Source organism: Chamaea fasciata, unplaced genomic scaffold (assembly GCF_029207755.1).
Source record: "Chamaea fasciata isolate MVZ Bird 193981 ecotype frontalis unplaced genomic scaffold, bChaFas1.0.hap1 SCAF_2, whole genome shotgun sequence".
Taxonomy (NCBI): Eukaryota; Metazoa; Chordata; class Aves; order Passeriformes; family Sylviidae; genus Chamaea; species Chamaea fasciata.
Genome location: NW_027094087.1, coordinates 34,439,615 through 34,458,143, shown reverse-complemented (window position 1 = coordinate 34,458,143; position 18,529 = coordinate 34,439,615).

Below are 18,529 nucleotides of genomic sequence, written 5' to 3'. Positions count from 1 at the left end.
TTGCCTTTGTGTAAATGATATCTTAGGGTTTAAAGCATGCCATGGACCTTGCTCTTTAGAAGTAGGTGGCACAGGAATCCAGGAAAGCATCTGTTAAAATGCAATCTCAGTACCTGCTGCTGCTCCCTTTACCCTGAAGTCTCTCAGAACAGATGTTGCCTTCAAGCTATAGTTACTTAAAATTTCACCGCATGGATGAACATGTGGCTCAAAAAAAGCAGCCACTGAAACTCAGGTGAGTCCCTGTTAGCTCTTGGTTTACTTTAGCAGTCACTACTAAAGTAAATATTTTTTTTCTTCAATGAGCTAAAACAGATGTTTTCTTAATTCTTATCTAACATAGGAAAATCTTCAAGTGAATAAATAAGGCAGTTGGCTTCTGCCAAGTTATCTTACCAAGTAAAAAAACCCAGTCCATTTGTGAATTGAATATATTAAACCAGAATTTTCTATAGTACAATTTTTTTTTAGAAATGGTAAAGTGACCCAGATAATATGATTTATCATTTTCCCAGGCATATTCCTGATGAGTGTACTCTGTCAAGGCTAGCTGAAACTCTTACAAGGGATGGAGTTTCCTCTGGTTCCTATGGCTAATTATTGTGCTTCTTGCATGAGAGTGAATTTTGTTATTACTTATTTTGTATTACTCACCACTGATCTATATATTCATCTATATTCCATTTTCCAGTAATACATTATGCAATAAAACATCTGGCATTTGGTATTTGTTCTACCATCCCTTCCCTGCGGGTAAAGGTGAACACAACATGTTCCAGTGGGAGCTGGGACTGAGTATGTTCACGTTTTTGGGTTATTTCAATTTTCTTATAAATGTTAATAATCCCATGGATTTACATGATTCTATGTTTGTGGGGTTTTTTGTCTCCCTCTGTGAGACAATACACCAGTTTAACGCTTCTGCCTTTTGGACATTTGTGACATTCGTGACATTCAGGCCTCATTCAGTCAATGAGAGAAGTGCAGCATCTGCAACCAGAAAACAGGGGTGACTGTGCCTATTGGGGCTCCTCCAGGACCATGTCCAAGGTCCAGCTCTGCCTCAGCTTCGTACATGGTCATGGAAAAAACACTGTGTAATGGGAAGGGACAGCGTCCTTCTCCCACATGCTGCTTTATACCCCATAAGCTTTCAGAGGGCCACACCACACTTAATTGCCAGTCTTATCTCAGGCATTTGAGTTAGGTTATCCTCAGAGCAGAACAGCAGCAACGTGTTTTCATAGATGAGGTTCACTCTTTTAAGCTTCTTGGGACTCTCTTCCCTTGTCTTGTCATCAGCTGCATCTTTCAATTACCACTCCTGATCACAGCATTTCTTCCCAGCACTCTTCCCCTCTTTGTGTAGAGATCCGTTATGAGGTTGTGGCTCTGCTTTAGGAAATTATTCCCATGTGAGTTTTGCGTCAGTCTCAGAGAAATCCTCTTTCTTTCCCAGATGACACACACGTAGCTGACACACTCAAGAGCAAAGCAAGCCTAGTGCAAGCAGAATTTACAGATGCAATGCCAGATTACTTACATTGCCTCCGTGTTTTTATCTCCATGTCGGGGAGATTAGACCCTTTTCCAGTGACAAAATAATCCAGGTGAGAAGGTGAAAAGGACAGAATAGCACGTGCCCACTTCTCACACAGCTTTGCAGAGTAAACAAAAAGGCGTTCTTCCATCTTGATAGCTTCTCGATGTTGGCCTTTTTACACCTATAAAAATAGGTGTGATCTCTCTTGCTGTATCCCTGCCAGGACTGCAGGCAGTGCCAGCCACCACTGAGAGTAGTTTTTCCAGATATAGCCTGTCAAAATGGAAGGAATGAGTCAGTGTTGTGAAGAGCAAGAACGACGCAATTAACACCTATTTCATGCGTCTTCCTGCCTCCTTTGTTGCTGATGACAGTCTTGAATTGTTGGGGTTTTCAGCACAACGATTACAGGGTGTCCAGCTGTGCAGTGGTACTGGTGGAATCCATACACACACATCCTGAGGTGCACACTGTCCTGTAGGATAGTTAGGAAAATTCTCCTTGTTGGCACCTCTTCAAAGGCTGCTTCCCAGCCCCAGCTTTGGAAGACGACTAAAACAGGTTGTGAGAGAGAGTCCGTGAAGCCTCCTGCTGCTGTCACAGGTTTGTTTTTAAAAGCTGAACGTTGGTGTCCTGCCAAGCTGGATACCTGGCAGTGGGAACGCAGATGTGATCTTGCCCGGGGGGATGTCTATGCCCTACAGTCTGTTTCCTATAGGCGGAGTGAATAGTTTAATGCTCTGTGATGGTTCTTCACGTTTGCAGGGTTATTTGGTAGATACAGCATCACTCAGGGCAGTTTGACAAATTCATTTCAAAACAAGTTTTTAACATATAATAATAAGAAAAAAAATGGTCTTCAGTCTTCAGAGAATTGAAGGAAAAATTCCTGTCGAAGGAAGTTCTGAAGACAGTGGGATTGGTACAGGATTAATTAATAGAGGTTTAAAACAGTATTTCAGCTGTTTCCAATCACTCATCATCTCCCTCCATCCCAGGGACTCAGAGTGGGTAGACTATGTGGTCTCAGCTTTGTTTGTTATTTAGAGGGGAAAAAAATCCTTGCTTTTCAGGCTTTCGGCACTCTAAGACTCTTCTTTTAAAGGTTGTCTCAAAACCCACTCACTGGCAAAGCCGTTGCTCCCACCCTCTGTTAACATACAAAATCTCTCACATGACAAGAACATTCTCTACCTGATGCTGAAGAGCCCCTGTTATTGCATGTTGCAGATTAAATGTCTTGTGCCTAGGCCTGTGAACAGGTTCTTGAGGGGTTAATTGGGAAGTGGGTTCACAGAGCATCCGGTGACTGCCGGAGCATCCCAGTAACTGCTGGAGCATACTCCATGGTCAATGTGGCCTGATCCAGGGAGCTTGTTCCCTGGCGCCAGGGGATCAAGCGTGCAGAGAGCTATTTCCACAAAATAGTTGAGGTTTTGTAAGTTCACGGCTAGTGAACCTTCCAGTCAGATGTTGATGTGACCATATCCTGATAGTGTGCTCCACAGGAGAAGTCTCAAATATTCAAGTAGGACTCTTATCAGACAAATAAAATAATAGTTAAAACTACCCAGAGACATCTAATGTTCTGGAATTGGCCTTAAAAAAGGAATAGTTTATAAACACGTATCTGTTTTGAAACTAACTTTTGACACAGAGAAGTGACTCCAATGTAATTCTTCTGAGTGTGGATATAAAATACCAGATCTGGCTTGGTTCTTACAGACCACTGAGTGTCTACACAAATATCCTTCCCATATAGAATCATACAATGGTTTTGGATTGGTCTGTTAAAGATCATCTAGCTTCAAATTCCCTGCCATGGTTTTAAGATCCAACTACTGAGAGATGCCTGAATTAAGGTGCAAACAAGACCATATGTGGAAGTCAGTAATACAATTTTATTTAACAATAAATGTGAGGTTGAGAGAGAGAAGGAAATAGAAGAGCAAGAAGAAAGAGAGAGAGAGGGATCAAGCAGCAGATAGTCTCAACCCATGGATCCAGCAGCATCCTGTCCTGTTCATCCTTCTTCACCCTGAATTTCTTGGTGGTGGAGGTACCAAGGTTGTTCAAAACTTTTCACTCTTTATATACCATAGCAAAAAAAGGAATTAATGCTCATTGGCTACACAGTTCTCTTATTCTATTGGTTAAATTATTCCCTCACTTCCAATGCTAATTAGTCTACATGCTCTGTCTTTCTCTTTTTTTGAGTTCAGTCGGTTTTTTGGGTTGCAGGTCTGTGAGTTTTGGGTCTCAGTCTCCCCCTGCCAGAACTACCTTTTACCCCATCCAAGCTGATTTCAGCTGAGTTGACTTTCCAAGTGGGCCATAAATTCAGTGGGGTTTGTGTCCATTATCACTGATACATTCTTCTTCCCCAGCTCTGTTAAGCTTCCCCTAGGTCTGAGATAACACCCAAGACAATAGTACCACCTTTATCTTATCTCAGATTCCTGCTGTGGTGCTTTAACTTAAGGTCCAGGTTCCAGGTATATTCAGGGGGCTTTGGTGGTCATTGGTGGTCACAGATGGCATCTGTCCCATCACTTGGAGTGATCTTTGACCAGTGATACGCATACAAGCCGTTCCTCTTTATACAGTTTACCACAGTGTAAATTTTTGTCTGGATGCGTTACCCAGGATGTGCTAACCAGATCTCACCTCCACCACGACTCGAGTTAGTGCCATCCTGTCGCTCCCTTCTGTACTTATCTCATGGCAAAGTCACTCTGCGGCCTTCCCAGTGTTTGAGACAGGCAACTGTGGTCTTTAAGTCTTTACACTTGGGCGGGGACCCTTTCACTTCACCAGGTTACTCAAAATCCCATCTAGCCTGGCCTTGAACTCTTCCAGGGTGGCACATCCACAGTTCTCTGAGCAACCTGTGCCAGTGCCTCACCACCCTCACAGTAAGGAATTTCTTCCCAATATCTAATCTAAACCTGCCCTCGCTCAGCTTAAAACTATTGCCCCATGTCCTATCACTATGTGCCCATGCAGAAAGTTCTTCTAAAGCTTTCTTGTCTTTTCTGAGGTATGGCTCATGGTAAGCTAAACAAAGGTACATGGGTAGGTAACGGCCAATGTTTATTGGCATGAGAAAAGAGCAGCTGAAAGGGCTCTTAAACCAAATCATAACAAATTATTAGATTTTTTATTCGTCTGACCCTCTATTTTCTGTGTGCAGGTTTTGCTGATGATCCTCAAGCTGAGCCAAAATATGTATCATGAATTATTCTGACCTTGCTCAGAACAGTTTTATATGTTTGCATTCATGCCTGTAAAAAATGCTCTCTCATAACCCATATCTGAACATTGCCATATGTACTTGCCACATCATAAAAGTATGTAACGTCATTCACCTCTGGGGATTAAAGGCAACACTGTTTAATGATAGGGACTGAATGTGCTGCCCTTGATCACAGTGGGCCATGCCCTAAGCAATCTGTTAAAGGGATTTTATACCACCAACAATGGCCCTAGATTAATCAAAAAGGAAAAAAAGAAGAGAAGCTGCAACATAAGCTTCCACACAAAATGAAAGTCTAAGCCCTGTCTGCAGCAGGGATGTTCCTTCCTCTTACAATCCCTGCTTCAGCCCCTTTGCTGCCACCATACTCGGTGCAGTACATTAGTTTAGAGTCACCTCTTGTTACTGTGTGCAGCTTCCCCAATTTTTTGTTTAGGTCCACAAGAATTATTTCTATTTGCATTTACTGCACTTGCAATCAGAAGACCTATGGCACTCAGCACTGTAACAGTTTGGCAGAAAAAAGGATTATACCTGAGAACCTACTGAAAGATGGCTTAGCCCTTAGACCACTTTGATGGACAGGTGAAGCTCCTCTGTTTTACTCACACTTCCCATGTGATCCTAAAAAAGACCCTGTTCAGTCATGGTGCAGGTTGTCTTCTGAAAAGTAGGAATCACAGGAGACTGGAGCAAGAGCTACGTGTCAGAAGATGGGAAATGTTTTGACACCATAGTTACAGAGAGCTGCCCAGAAGGAACACACAGTTAATGCAAACAGGACTATTTCATGCCTAAGGTTGTTGAGTTACAAACCCTGGAACAAGACACTGTGAGAAATAGAGCCAAGTTTAATGCATATTTGATGTGTCATTGCTGTTTTGTTTGGCAGCTGCTCTGGTGATCAATACATTGTGTAGCAGGACTGTCACTCCCTCTTAAGAGTCATGAGGGTAATGCATGGCTCTGCAATCCTCCCAGGATGTCGTGTGCTGCACAGCTTATTAGCCGTCACACAAGTTCCTCACCCTTGCCTCTCCAGAGTTAAAGCTGAAATACATTTTCTCCTGATAAAGGTCAGGAAACTGGTTTATATGCAGACTTTGGTATTATAGTCTTCAGGAGATTTGAACAGGTTGAACCAGATGATCCTTGAGGTCTCTGCCAACCACAGTTAAAACAAAGTTTAAATTTATTTGTTTGGACAGAAACTTACTGATATACTGATAGTTTTTGTACTTAGTTTTGCAATTAAGTGTAAAACACAGGTAATTAATCTCTGCATTGCAGATTGGACCATGAGAGGAGCAGATATGGTGGTCCTTGACTAGTGAAAATTGATCAATTGTTGTAACTGGTGGAGAAAACATGTTCCAAAAGACAAATAGAGTTAACAGGACTAATAAGGACTTACCTCCTCCCTCCATGCTTCTCTCTGCAGTACCTCAATTGGAGCCCACTACGGTTTTCTTTCCAGGGCTCTTGTTTCTCAGCTAAGGTAATGGCATTGTCTTGTTCCAAAATAGGATATCAAGGTCAAACTGAATGTCACAAACCAAGTAGGATATCAGAGTGCCACTGTCCACATTAATTTTGTGAATTCTGTGACTTGGGAGATTATTAAGTCCTCAATTGTCCAGATCCAGCTCCAGTTCTTTCCGTGCCAAGCTGTTCCAGCTTGCAGGTGGGCAGATGGACAGGAGAGGCATCTCATCTACCTTTCATCGATTTTATGCCTCCTTCATATACTTCACTCTTTTGTGACTACTTGATTTGAAACGACTTGTTTTGGCATTCAATAGAGCTATGTAATCCTATGGGGTCCTATTAAATTTCTTTTCTTTCCTCCCTTTTTCCTGATTGCATGATACAACCACTTTCTGCAATCTTCCATAAGTCAGGGAGCAAGGTTGTAAAGGACAAGGATAGTTTCTGACTTATTTCTCTAATAGGTCATTCCCATAAGACACATAGCACGCACAGGCTGGATGTCACATCATGCAGGGTATGGTTGGGTAATCTTGTCTGCCACAGTGCAGAACATCTTAGCAGCTGTTCTACCTAAGCAAAATGAGCAAGAGAAGAAAAAAATGATAGTTTTAGAGTTGCTTCTTATGCTGTAAAAAAAAGATTTTTACATGTAGTTTGGCTGTACTCTGTTGTGAACTTACATATTCTTATGGAGAAAACCAACACTAAAAACTCGGCTGGAAAATCCTTAAGGAAGTCCTAAATGCTTCAGTGAGGGCTGAAATCAGTAGGAGAGACTTAGGCAGTGTAGATCCCACTGCAATTTTTGCAGAACATCAAAAGGGACATGCATCCAATCTGCCTAATGGAAGCAACCAAGTGGTACCCTGAATTGTATACAGCTAAGAAGTAATCTTTTAAAAGCCAGAACCTCAGAACCCACATGGTCTGTATGGTCAATGAAAAGAGGGAAGTGCCTTTGGAAATGCACACCCAGCCTGTAATGGACAAGAACTGTTATACACAGTTTTGGAAATTTAGAGTGTAAATTAGTTGTCTAAATTACCCAGATTTAACCCCATCCAGACTCCCAGTGATCATGAGACCAAGGGCAATTTTTGTTCCAGATAAGTATAATTTATAGCTCCTCCTCCCACCTGCATTATCAGTTGCAGGCTCTGCTGCAGTGCAGATGTAGTGTGCTGCTAATATTTGGTGCTCAACACCCATAAGATGCCCGCAGATCAACAGCAGGTGACTTCCTCTGTTTCATCAATGAAGTCTTACAATCATTCATAAGGGTTATACATACAAGGTATTTTTTATAATCTATTGTTTATTATTACCTCATATCCAAAACCTACCTCTAGCCATGTAGAAAAAATTCAGTGAAGCAACTGTTTAAAATTTCTTGTCAGTATGAAAATGAAAAAGATTGTTTTTAAGTAGAACATCAAAAGAGTGATGGGTTCAAGTGATTATCAAAATTAATGAACAGAAATCTGGGTTTCTGATACTCTGTCATATCATCATACAAAATGTCACCATGGTGTCTCACCCCAAATACCTCAGTTTCTCTTGGAAAACAAAAGCCCGTATTTCCCATGCTAGTGTGAATACTAACTGACTAACATTTTCAAAGCACTTTGTGCTGTTCAGATGAAAGACTTTTCTAAATGCGAAGTATTATTACACGGTAAGTTCATGACTGGAGCAAATTTTTAAAACAAACCATATGAAAAACAGAATTAAGAGTGGAAATGCTGATCCAGCCATTAATTGCTTCACAACAGAGAGTGGGCAGAGGGTCTCCTTTTATGTTGTTTATTTCAAACAAACAACTCTGGGAATCTCCTGTGGAAATGAAATGCAAAAACCAAAGCTGTTTCATGGGTATTTTTGGTTTATCTCCACATGAATCTTAAATTCATCATGTGGAGAGAATGTGGAACACATTTTTTTTACCCCATATACACTGACTTTCCCACAACGAATAAAATCCATTTTCTTGCACAGTTTGTCTTCTTGCTCACCCTCGGGTAACAAAATAACCCAGGAAGCAGGAACACCCTGTCCCTGAACCCTGTTGAAAACCAACCAACTAAATAAATAAATAAAAGGAAAGGAGGGATGACTCGCAGGGTTCCCAGGGATGACTCGGAGGGTTCCCAGGCAAACCTGCCTTATTTAACAGCACATACACAGTGACCACCGACACATGAACCCCGGAGCTCCTCATTCCTGAGCTATTGCTCAGCAATGAGTAATAAGCCCTTGCTCAGTGACTCACACAGGCTCTGAAATACAGCCAAGTGTCAAGAAGCATACAGGTTTTAGAGAATGTGAGTGGGAAGGGGAAGATCTCTGTATTTCTTGTATCTGCCTGTACTGGGACGGGGGAGAAGCCTGGCAGGCAAATTATTTTGTTATGGCTGTTGGTACACAGACTGTCATACCAGAGGCTCCAGCACATTTAGTACTCCAAAGCAATTTTGCTTCTGTATTTCCTCTTCTCTTCCACCCTCCTTCCTTCCAGCACACACATAGACCTTCTTTTTCAGATGTAATCCTTCAGTTAATAAGATGTCACTGCTACTGATACAGCATCTAACCGGGAGTTAGCTTTCAGTAGAGACTGCTCTCTCACTGCAGGAAAAGTTTAGCTTTTCCCAGGGAAGAGTGATGTGAAGACACAGTAATGGAGGCAGCCAGCTCCAATGAGAGGAAAATAATTGTTTATAAACTGTTTATAGAGAGTTTATAAACTGTAGTGAACAAGGCATACAAACTGGGGTCACTACAGGTGGATTCTAAGGGTTGATCCTCGTTTGTTTTGCCTGTTTAAATATTAGACAGCGGCTTGAAGATACATCTTCATTCTTTAGAATGAGAGGAGTCAAGCACTTCTCAGCTGGTGATTCACAGCCTCTTAGGTGCTTATCTCAGGATGGGAGAAGGTAGCCTCCGGTGATATCTTTCTCTGCTTGCTCAAGATTAGACTGCTCACCTATCTTAGACTATCCCTATCCCTCCTGTTTTCAGCAGTCAAGCAACATCTAATGTCTTTGGAGCATTTTCTATAATTTTGGGCTTCAAAGGTCCTTCGTTCATTTTGTTGTGTTATACAAATTTTTATTACACCACATTGGCAATTTGACATTTGTGCAAGTGATAATTTGTCTTGTGATAAAAATATGATATCCATTTCCTCTTTATTATTCTGGTGACTCAGTTTTGAGAATCTGTCCCACTAACCCTCAGCTGCTCCCTGCACTGAACTCATACATATACTGCTGTAGGGACAAAAGAGAGGGTTCTTAGGAGTTGTCCATGCTGACATTCACAGCTCCATTTCAGTGAAATATGCACTACTGCAGACTGTCCACCCACATGCTGCTGCTAGGTGCATGACGTATCCTGTGGAAATGTTTGGATTTTAGCAGGTCTTCAGATTTTAGAGATTATCTATAATTTGTGCATGCACTTTGGACATTTGTAGAATGTCTCTACATTTCTCCCCTTTAATTCTTTCCATTGCTGTCTCTAGTGATGCTGGGAAACAGACACATTGATTTTGATATGAATTTTGGACATGAAGTTATTTTGTTATCAAATTTTGTGATTCCTGGGAAGTGTCTCCTCACTTATAAATGGCTCACTGCAATCTTTGCTGCTTGCAGATTTGTCTGTATCAGTGATGAATTGTCTCCACTCAGCCCTAGAGAATGAGCTTGTTCATCATCATGGCACATGCCAATAGGTGTTAGTGGAGTTAGTCTGAGCTCCCTAGGGATGGGCCTGTGGCTTGCCATATCCTTCCCTCTTAATCTAAAAGCAATACAAATTAATTAATCATTTAAGATTCATTATGGCATAAATTATGCTCACCATTACAATGATCTATATTTTCCCTTGTATTAAATGGCAATTCATAAAGCATTAATTTTCACATGTGGCATTTTCCATGGGTTAAAAAGCTTTTGGAAGCCTCCTAGACTTCTGCATGGATCCATTAGCCTGTATGGATGTACTGGCAGCATTTCCACATTACAGCTACAAGTAGTTACTCTTACTTTGCCTGCTAATTCATTCATCCCCTTTGCAATGTCACAATTCCCCACTGTGACCTAAAGAATGTCTATTTGCAAAAAAAAAAAAAAAAACCAACCAAAAACAAACAAACAAACAAAACAAACCCCAAACTCATTTCTGTCTGGTTCAATGTTTTAATTGCTGTCTTCTCTCTCCTCCTAAAAAAAAAAAAAAAACAAAAAAAAAAAACAAAAAAAAAAAACAAAAAAAACAAAAAAAAAAAACAAAAAAAAAAACAACACAAGAACAAGAACAACACCCCTCTCTGACAAACAGGGCTGGCAACTTATGCTGCAGAAGTTTACAACATCAGCAGAGCCAGCTGCTGTCCACCTCCTTTGCCAGAAGTTGATTCCTTACAGCAGAGTCAGCAGAAGCACGTCTGCCCAGCTCCCAGCAGCCTCAGTGCAAAGCTGGAGCTTAACAGGCCACTGTCTTTAATGATGGGCAGCAGCTTTGATTAGAAAATGATTAAAATTCCTTTCTATAGCTGTCTCATGCATGCAGGTTCCATGAAATAAAGTGTATTACCCAAACTGTCCAATATTCTCAGCAGAGTACCTGAGAAATTTTTCTCAGTGAACAATCTAAAATAATTTACTTTTAGCAGTGCAGGTTTTCCTGTACTTCTATTAAATGACCTTTTAAAGTGTTCATTTCCTACTTTCTGGTTTTCATGTCTCTGCAATAAATACGTACTTCTAACTACAAGCACTTAGCAGAAATGCTGTTTGTTTGGAATTAAGAGATAAAGTCAGTGATAAAAGGCTGCTAAGTTTCAGCTAGTGTGCAAGTATAAGAAATGTCAAAAAAAAGCTATGCTGATTTATATTAGTCAAAAATATAGGCCTATTGACTTCAAAAACGCTAGCTCTTATTTATTTTAAGATGCATAAGAGACTCAAAATCTCCTAAAATCAGACCCAAAGGCTTTTTGGAAGAGTATGTTGGAGGCTAGAGAATTAACTGAGGGCTTGATGAACAGATAAAAATTTTGAAAACCTTTGCATTGCCAAAACAGAGCACTTAATAGGAAAACCAGCAAATATTTCTGCTTTACTTATGTAAATAACATGTTTTTATGCCACATGATTTGAAGCCTGTCACTTTTTTTAAAAGAGTATTTTATGATTGCATAGGACTCTGCAAAATGGACTTTACACATATTTTTCTTATATGTCAGCAAGAGTGAAAGCTCTGCTCCAGGTAGGAGAGCATGCCAGCAGCTGAGTACATCTGTACCTGTTCTGCAGCTGACCTTTCCAGCTACTTCTCACTTCCAGTCGTTTGCTTTGCTTATCAGTCCTGTATTTCATCAATAGAGCTCTGAAGAGCTCTGCCATGCATAACTGGATGCACAGCAAAGGTCAGTGAGAGGCTGCTGCCCTCTGTGCACTGCTCATCGCTTGGAAATTTTGTGCTGGCGTTTCCACTCTCCCGAAGAGTTTAAAGGAGGCATGCCTTTGGATACAGCACTAATAAGATGGTTTCACCAGGAGGAGGCCCTGGCTGCAGTTTCACTTGATAGGTCCTGATTGTTAATGGCAGAGCTAATACAATTGTACAGAGGCCAGTCAAGTTAAAGCAGTTTTCTAAGGCGGTCTTATAGCACACCAGCACCAGTTTCTCTAAGAGCCTGAGAAATCTTCAACAGATGAATTCTTCCAGTCCGTACTCTTCCTACAGTTCTTATTGCAGATTTGCCCACTAAGGAAGATAGCCTTTGGGATAGGGATGAGTATAAAGAGCACCATAAATATATAAATTTGGAGAGTGCTCCACATAACATTAGTAACCCTTGTCTTCTAGGAATGAGATTCAAAAAATGAAGGCATGACAACTGCTTGGTTGTAGAAGATGAGTGAAGAAATGCTTTGCATGTAGGCATGCAGGTTTCTTCATGACTTTTTTTTTAATGATATCCAGGTTTACCAGGCTCTGAAATAATTTTCAGAGTGTTCACCTATACACAGCCTGGTATTATTTCCTCATTTTGCAATGTTCAAAAATAGCTATTTTTAAGCCTTGCCTTTTCACAATACAATTAAAACATTTAAAAATCTTATTGTCAAAGACGCCAATGAATACACTTATGAAGAAAAACCATCCTCTCTGATTAAAAGCTTTGCACACAGTTTTGTCCTTTTATCATATAGACTCATAGGTACTGCCCTGAAAGACTTAAAATGGCAGAACATGACCTGAAATAAATAGAATTATAAAATTATAGAACAGTCTGAATTGGAACCTTTAAAAGACATCTAGTAGGATCACCCTTACAATGAATACCTTCAACTAGGTCAGGTTGCTCAGAGCAACAGCCAAACAGACCTTGAATGTTTACAGAAATGGGGCATCCACCACCTCTCTCAGCAGTCTGTTCCTGTGTTTCACCACCCTCATCATAAAAAAATATTTCCCTTGTATGAGTTCTGAAACTATTGAACTGATCAAATGCTAATTGCAATTCCATGCAATTTAAAAAGATTGTTTAGAAACATGTTATAGCCCCTTTTTTGGTAGCAAACTGTTATTTAAAGTTCCTCTGACCAGACTGTGGTATGAAGATAAATATTTTTTTGCTTTAAAGCCTGAGATTGTAAATATCTCCCTGCAGCCCCGCCCCGGGACTTGCTTTGAGAGGCTTTGGAGGGATATCTCAGAGGGACAGGACAAAAGGTTCCAAAAGAGGCTCTTACCCCAGAATTATTCCAAGGCGTTTATTCTCGAAGGGTTCCAAGGGGCAAGAGGAAGAACAAGGAAGTACAGGAGTCTTATCTAGTCTCTCACTTAGGGAGGATGGCTGGCACTCAGCCAGTTAGGTCAAGAAAGGAAGGAAAGGTCAAACCATATGGTTATAGGCATTAGGGGTCTTGGGGAGAAAAACCATTCCCCAGAAAAATACAACATGAGAGGACTTTTAAAACTTTGGTAGCCATGAATTGTTAAACTTGCTGCATATCAGTTGTCCATGTACATGTTTCCATACCATGACAAATATGAGATATTCAGAAACACCTTAACTGCGTGTGTGTTTGCCTCAGTCAGGCTGAAGGGAACACAGATCGCTGTAGTGCACTTTCACTTCTAGTTAACCCACCTGGAATTGCCTTCACAGCTGCAGTAAGTGAGGATGTGCATGGGTGGACTAGCTGACACAGTAATTTTATCCCTCAGTAACTTGTATAGCAGCTCCTGTTCATGTGTCTGAGTCTTTGATCACCCCCTGGACTCCTTTTATATTCCAAGATATTATTGGGACGCGGGTTTGATTTTGTTTGGTTGGTTTATTTGGGTTTTGGGTTTTTTTTTTGGTAAGCTGCAAAGTCTCACTAGGCATCATTTTAGTGAATCCGTATTGTTAATTCAGTCTTTCAACTGCTCAAAGTTTTCTAGCAAATATAAAAGTCCAGGTCATACTTGTGCTACATCCACATTACCAGTTGGATGTCAGTCAGATGTGCTCCTTCAAAGAACAAATAGACTTAAAAAAAGATTTTCACCTCTTTGTTTTTACTTTAGAACCTTCTGTTTACACATGTACAATGTTACTCAAACATAGTATTATCATGTTAGATGAAAAAATGTACTCTTGCACCATAGATATTTAAATTTATTTACTATTTTTAAAATTTAACTATGGCTAAAATTTATACCTAGACTATAGCAATACTTTAGTCCAATTGAAGCCAATTGTAAAATCTATGCCACCTTCTATGGCAAGAGGCTTGAAGCCTATATATATGAAAAAAAAATAAAATATATCATCATTAAATGCTTCTATATCACTATAAATTGATTGAGATGTTTAACAGTGCATTATCTTGACTGTTCTGTCTTCTTCAAGACTTTGGACACTGAAGATCATGCATGTGCTCTACAGGGTTACTGCACTGCTTAGGATGTATGTAGTGAGATGGGAGTAAAACAATATAACAACGACAAAAAGACAGCAATTGTATTAGAAAGGAAGGGAGGATTTATTGACTGAAGTATGTTTATTTCCATCCTCATTATTCGTTTTAAGAGGTGTACATATAAACCATCATCATTTTCACTTAAAATTAGCCAAAGCCGATAAAGAGGTCCAGCAGTCTGATTAAGGCCTTAATTGCATAACTGCAGAGGTTTTTTATCTGGATGACAGTGAAGTCTCTCACTGCTGAAGAATAACACCGTGAGAGCATACATCAAGGAAGTAAGCTGTGACAAAGGCGGTCTAGTGATAGAAGACAGAGTAGGCAAGAGACTGACGGCCAGGATATATGGATCCTGTTCCCAGCTCCATCACTGTCTGACTATGTGACTGTGAACAAGAATCCTCTGCGTGTCTGTTCATCTGTAATGTATATGAGAAAATATGGAGTTAGCACAGTGGCATTAACCCTACTTATATTTTTTAAAAAACTTTGAAATTTACTGCCTGGGACAGGCTGCAGTAATAAGGATTTTTAAGACCAGAGAGGCTTGTTCTCCCATTGCAGGGATCCGCTATTTTATGGCAGCATGCAATCATCTGTGGCATTCTGTCTGTAACATTGGCTCTTGTGTTTGCTAGAGGTGAACAGAAGGGCTCTGCGACTGCTGCATCCAAAACAGACTGTTGTGCATCCTTGTGGAAGAAACAAGTATATAATTGCTTGCACTTGGGGAAGGTTGGCACAATGATCCCTGTGGTTTCTTCAAATCCCAGCAGGACCAGGGCAGTCCCCCTGTACTTGGCACTGGTGAGGCCTTACCTCAAATCCTGTGTTCAGTTTTGGGCCACTCACTACCAAAAAGACATTGAGAGGCTGAGGCAAGGCTGGAGAAGGGAAGCGGAGCTGGGGAAGGGTCTGGAGCACAAAGCTGATGAGGAGTGGCTGAGAGAGCTGGTGGTGTTTAGCCTGGAGAAAAGGAGGCTCAGGGGGGACTTTATTGTTCTTTACAACTTCCTGAAAGAAAGCTGTAGTGAGGTAGGGTCAATCTCTTATACCAAGTAACAAGTGACAGAACCAGAGGAAAGAGCATCAAGTTGCAGGGAAGGTTCAGATTAGAAACTAGGAAAGAATTCTCCACCAAAAGGTGATCAAGCACTGGAATAGGCTGCCCAAGGAAGTGGTTCACTCACCATCACTGAAAGTATTTGAAAGTCACAAAGATGTAGTGTGTAGGGACATGGTTTAGTGGTGGACGTGGCAGTGTTAGATTAGAGTTGGAACCTAATGATTTTAGGTCTTTTCGAATCCACGTCACTCTGTGATTCTATCTGTGAATCAGTTGGCTCCAGACTCTTCTAACAGCACTTAACAGTTTTTCTGGCCACTCTTTGTTGTACAGAGGGGTCCCAACCAAAACTCATTACTCCTGTTGTGTTAGGCTTCTCATGTCACAATGAATTTAAATTAACAGTCTGAATAGTATATAGTCTGTGCAAAAACTAATAAACCAGGGGACACATGGCTGCACAATGCCAGGAATTGTCAAGGTATCTGATTTGAAAATCACTACAATGAAAGTTTATAACTGCAGCTCAATTCATTTCATGAGAGGAAAGATAATGCCATAGAAGAATAGACACTATACAATTCTGCTTTATATGTCAGAGATTCATTCTCTGGTAAAGCTTAAAGAGTATTTCATTGGCATTCTCTTAGATGCCAAACTGTTAAATGCAAGGCCACAGCACAAAGAGGTTTCTTAAATTACTGGAGGAATAAATTGGGTCTTGTAACATGCTTTGTAATTTCAATTGCATTCTGTAGCAACTCTCAAATTCCCAAGTGTATATGGAATCCCATTCCACAAACCATTATTTCCTTCCTGGTGCTGAAAAATAGCTTAAAAAAATCATAAGACCTCAATGATGAATGTAAGTGTGCATTTCATTGCTTTTATGGCTTTTTTTTTTTTTGTAATGTTCTTTCTAGTATTTTAATCAAGAATTTGACCATCTCTTTTATTCAATTTGCATTCAAGAGGGGTTTGCACATTAGATAAAGTACATTCAAGTGCATCTGACAGCAAGCACTCTGCAGCTTGGAGATAACGAATCTAAATCAGATTCAAGCTTTATTTTGCAGTGCTAGGTAAATTTTAGAGGCCCAGCATTTGTAATTTATTTCTCACTAGGATGAAAAAGTCAGTTTGACGGCTACTGTCAGCCAACAGGAGGTAAAAGATGAGATGGCCCCTGCAAGGCAGTATTCAGTGGCTACATAAAAGTAGGGAGACAATTTGTGGCTGCAGAGAAAAATTTATTTCTACACTCATAAATATATAATACATCTCTGCTCTGAGAAGCACATAAGCTAGAATTTTAAAATTAAGGAAATAAAGTATGTGGAAGAGTCCACACAGTAACAATAAAGTCAAAAGCATACATATGTGTATACATATCTTCTTGTGGCAGTGTGTGCATGAACCAAAAATGCTTATAATCCTGTGTACTTGTTAAAAATAGCCCTGTCCAATAACTTCAGCAGTCAATAATGGGAGATCACATATGCAGCCATTTCTGCAGCCCATTTAGAAATGAGACACTACAGATACAGCACTTCCCTTACTCCCCAGTTTGCACTTTTTGCCAATCTATTGTCGAAGGGCTGTGTAGGTATTTCCACCTTTGCCACTTGACCTGTTATGTGGCCTGAGGCAAACAATTTCTCCATTCCCCTGCCTACATTCCCAGGGCTGCATCAGAAGCAGTGTGATCAGTAGGTCAAGGTCAAGGAAGTGATTCTCCTCCTTTACTGCACTCTGATGAGACCCCATCCAGAGTGCTGCATCCATTTCTAGGCTCCCAACATAAGAAGGATGTGGACCTGTTGGAGCAAGTCCAGAGGAGGCCATGAAGATCTCAGAGTACCGACACAGTGCCTGGTGTACCAACTGGCTGGTGGGAGGAAGAAAGCTTTGGCAAGCTGGCATGATGTTGACTTGGCTTTTATCTCTGAGGAGATCAAAATCTCCAGATTTTTTCAGTTTATAGCTACACCAAAAAAAGTAAGAATTGTGGTATATTTTTTTCTTGTGTGCTCTATGCACTAACAATCTCCCTGATCACATTCTGGCCTCAGTGATGCACATAGTCCTTTTCTCCAGTCTGGATCTCCCCAGAAGTGTGTCTCCATTTATGACCAATTTTTCAGGGAAAGACCCAAAGACCAGACAAACAACCCTACTTCCAGGATTCTTTCCCCCTACATAGTTCTAGTAGTTATTAAGCTGCCACAGTCCTCAAGTATGAGGCTTGAATATAATCATTGCCCTCAGCAGAGGTGTAAATATCCTGAACACACCAAGAACAATGCATGAAGCCATGCGTTCTTCAGGGAGAAATCATGAGGTTGTGGAGTCAAATTGCAACAGTCCATTCTCTTGAGTGCCCAGAGGCAAGGCAAGGAAAAACTACCATGGCCATGTAGTCATCTTTTTGCTCTGCAGCCTATTCTTTTCTGCATGGACTGTATAATTTATCCACAAATATATTAAAGCATATTAAAAAAATACACTTGCACCGGCAACACTAATGGAAGGATAAGCTGGAGAGTGTCCCTCTAGCAAAGCAGACATGAACTTCATGACAGGGATGCAGGTACAGAAGCAGTGTTGATCTTAAGGTGAAATTGAACATGAATCTTGCACTGTTTTGGCGGGTAAACAGGGCACTGTTTTTTCCACAGAAGTGGTTGTGGTGGTAGTAGTGGTGATGATGTGTTCACCATTTTCCCATTTTAAGGGATAAAAGAGCTCATCAAAAAAAAAAAAAAAAAAAAAAAAAAAGAGGTACTAGGACCTGCCTTCTTCAGTAAATATATAATTACAACATAAAGTAATACAGATTATATACAGTATATAGCTACATATATACTAAACGCATTATACGTACAATATATGGTGTATATAAATTTCACGTAGGGAATTTATAGATTATATGCGGCTTGAAACGCCTAACTAACTAACCAGGGTTTTGTTCCCACTCCTGGATTGAAAAGTTCTTTGAAGATGCTCCTTAAGCACTAACAACCCCTCCGAGCAGCTTTGCTCCGCTGTCCTGCTCCGTGTCCTTGGCCAGAGTCTCCAGGCGCTGCAGCGCGCACCCGACGCCCTAGATTATCGCGGCTCACGGGGACGGGCTGCGGATACAGAGGGGGCGAGGACCGCAATGCCGCTGCCCGGCACCCGGC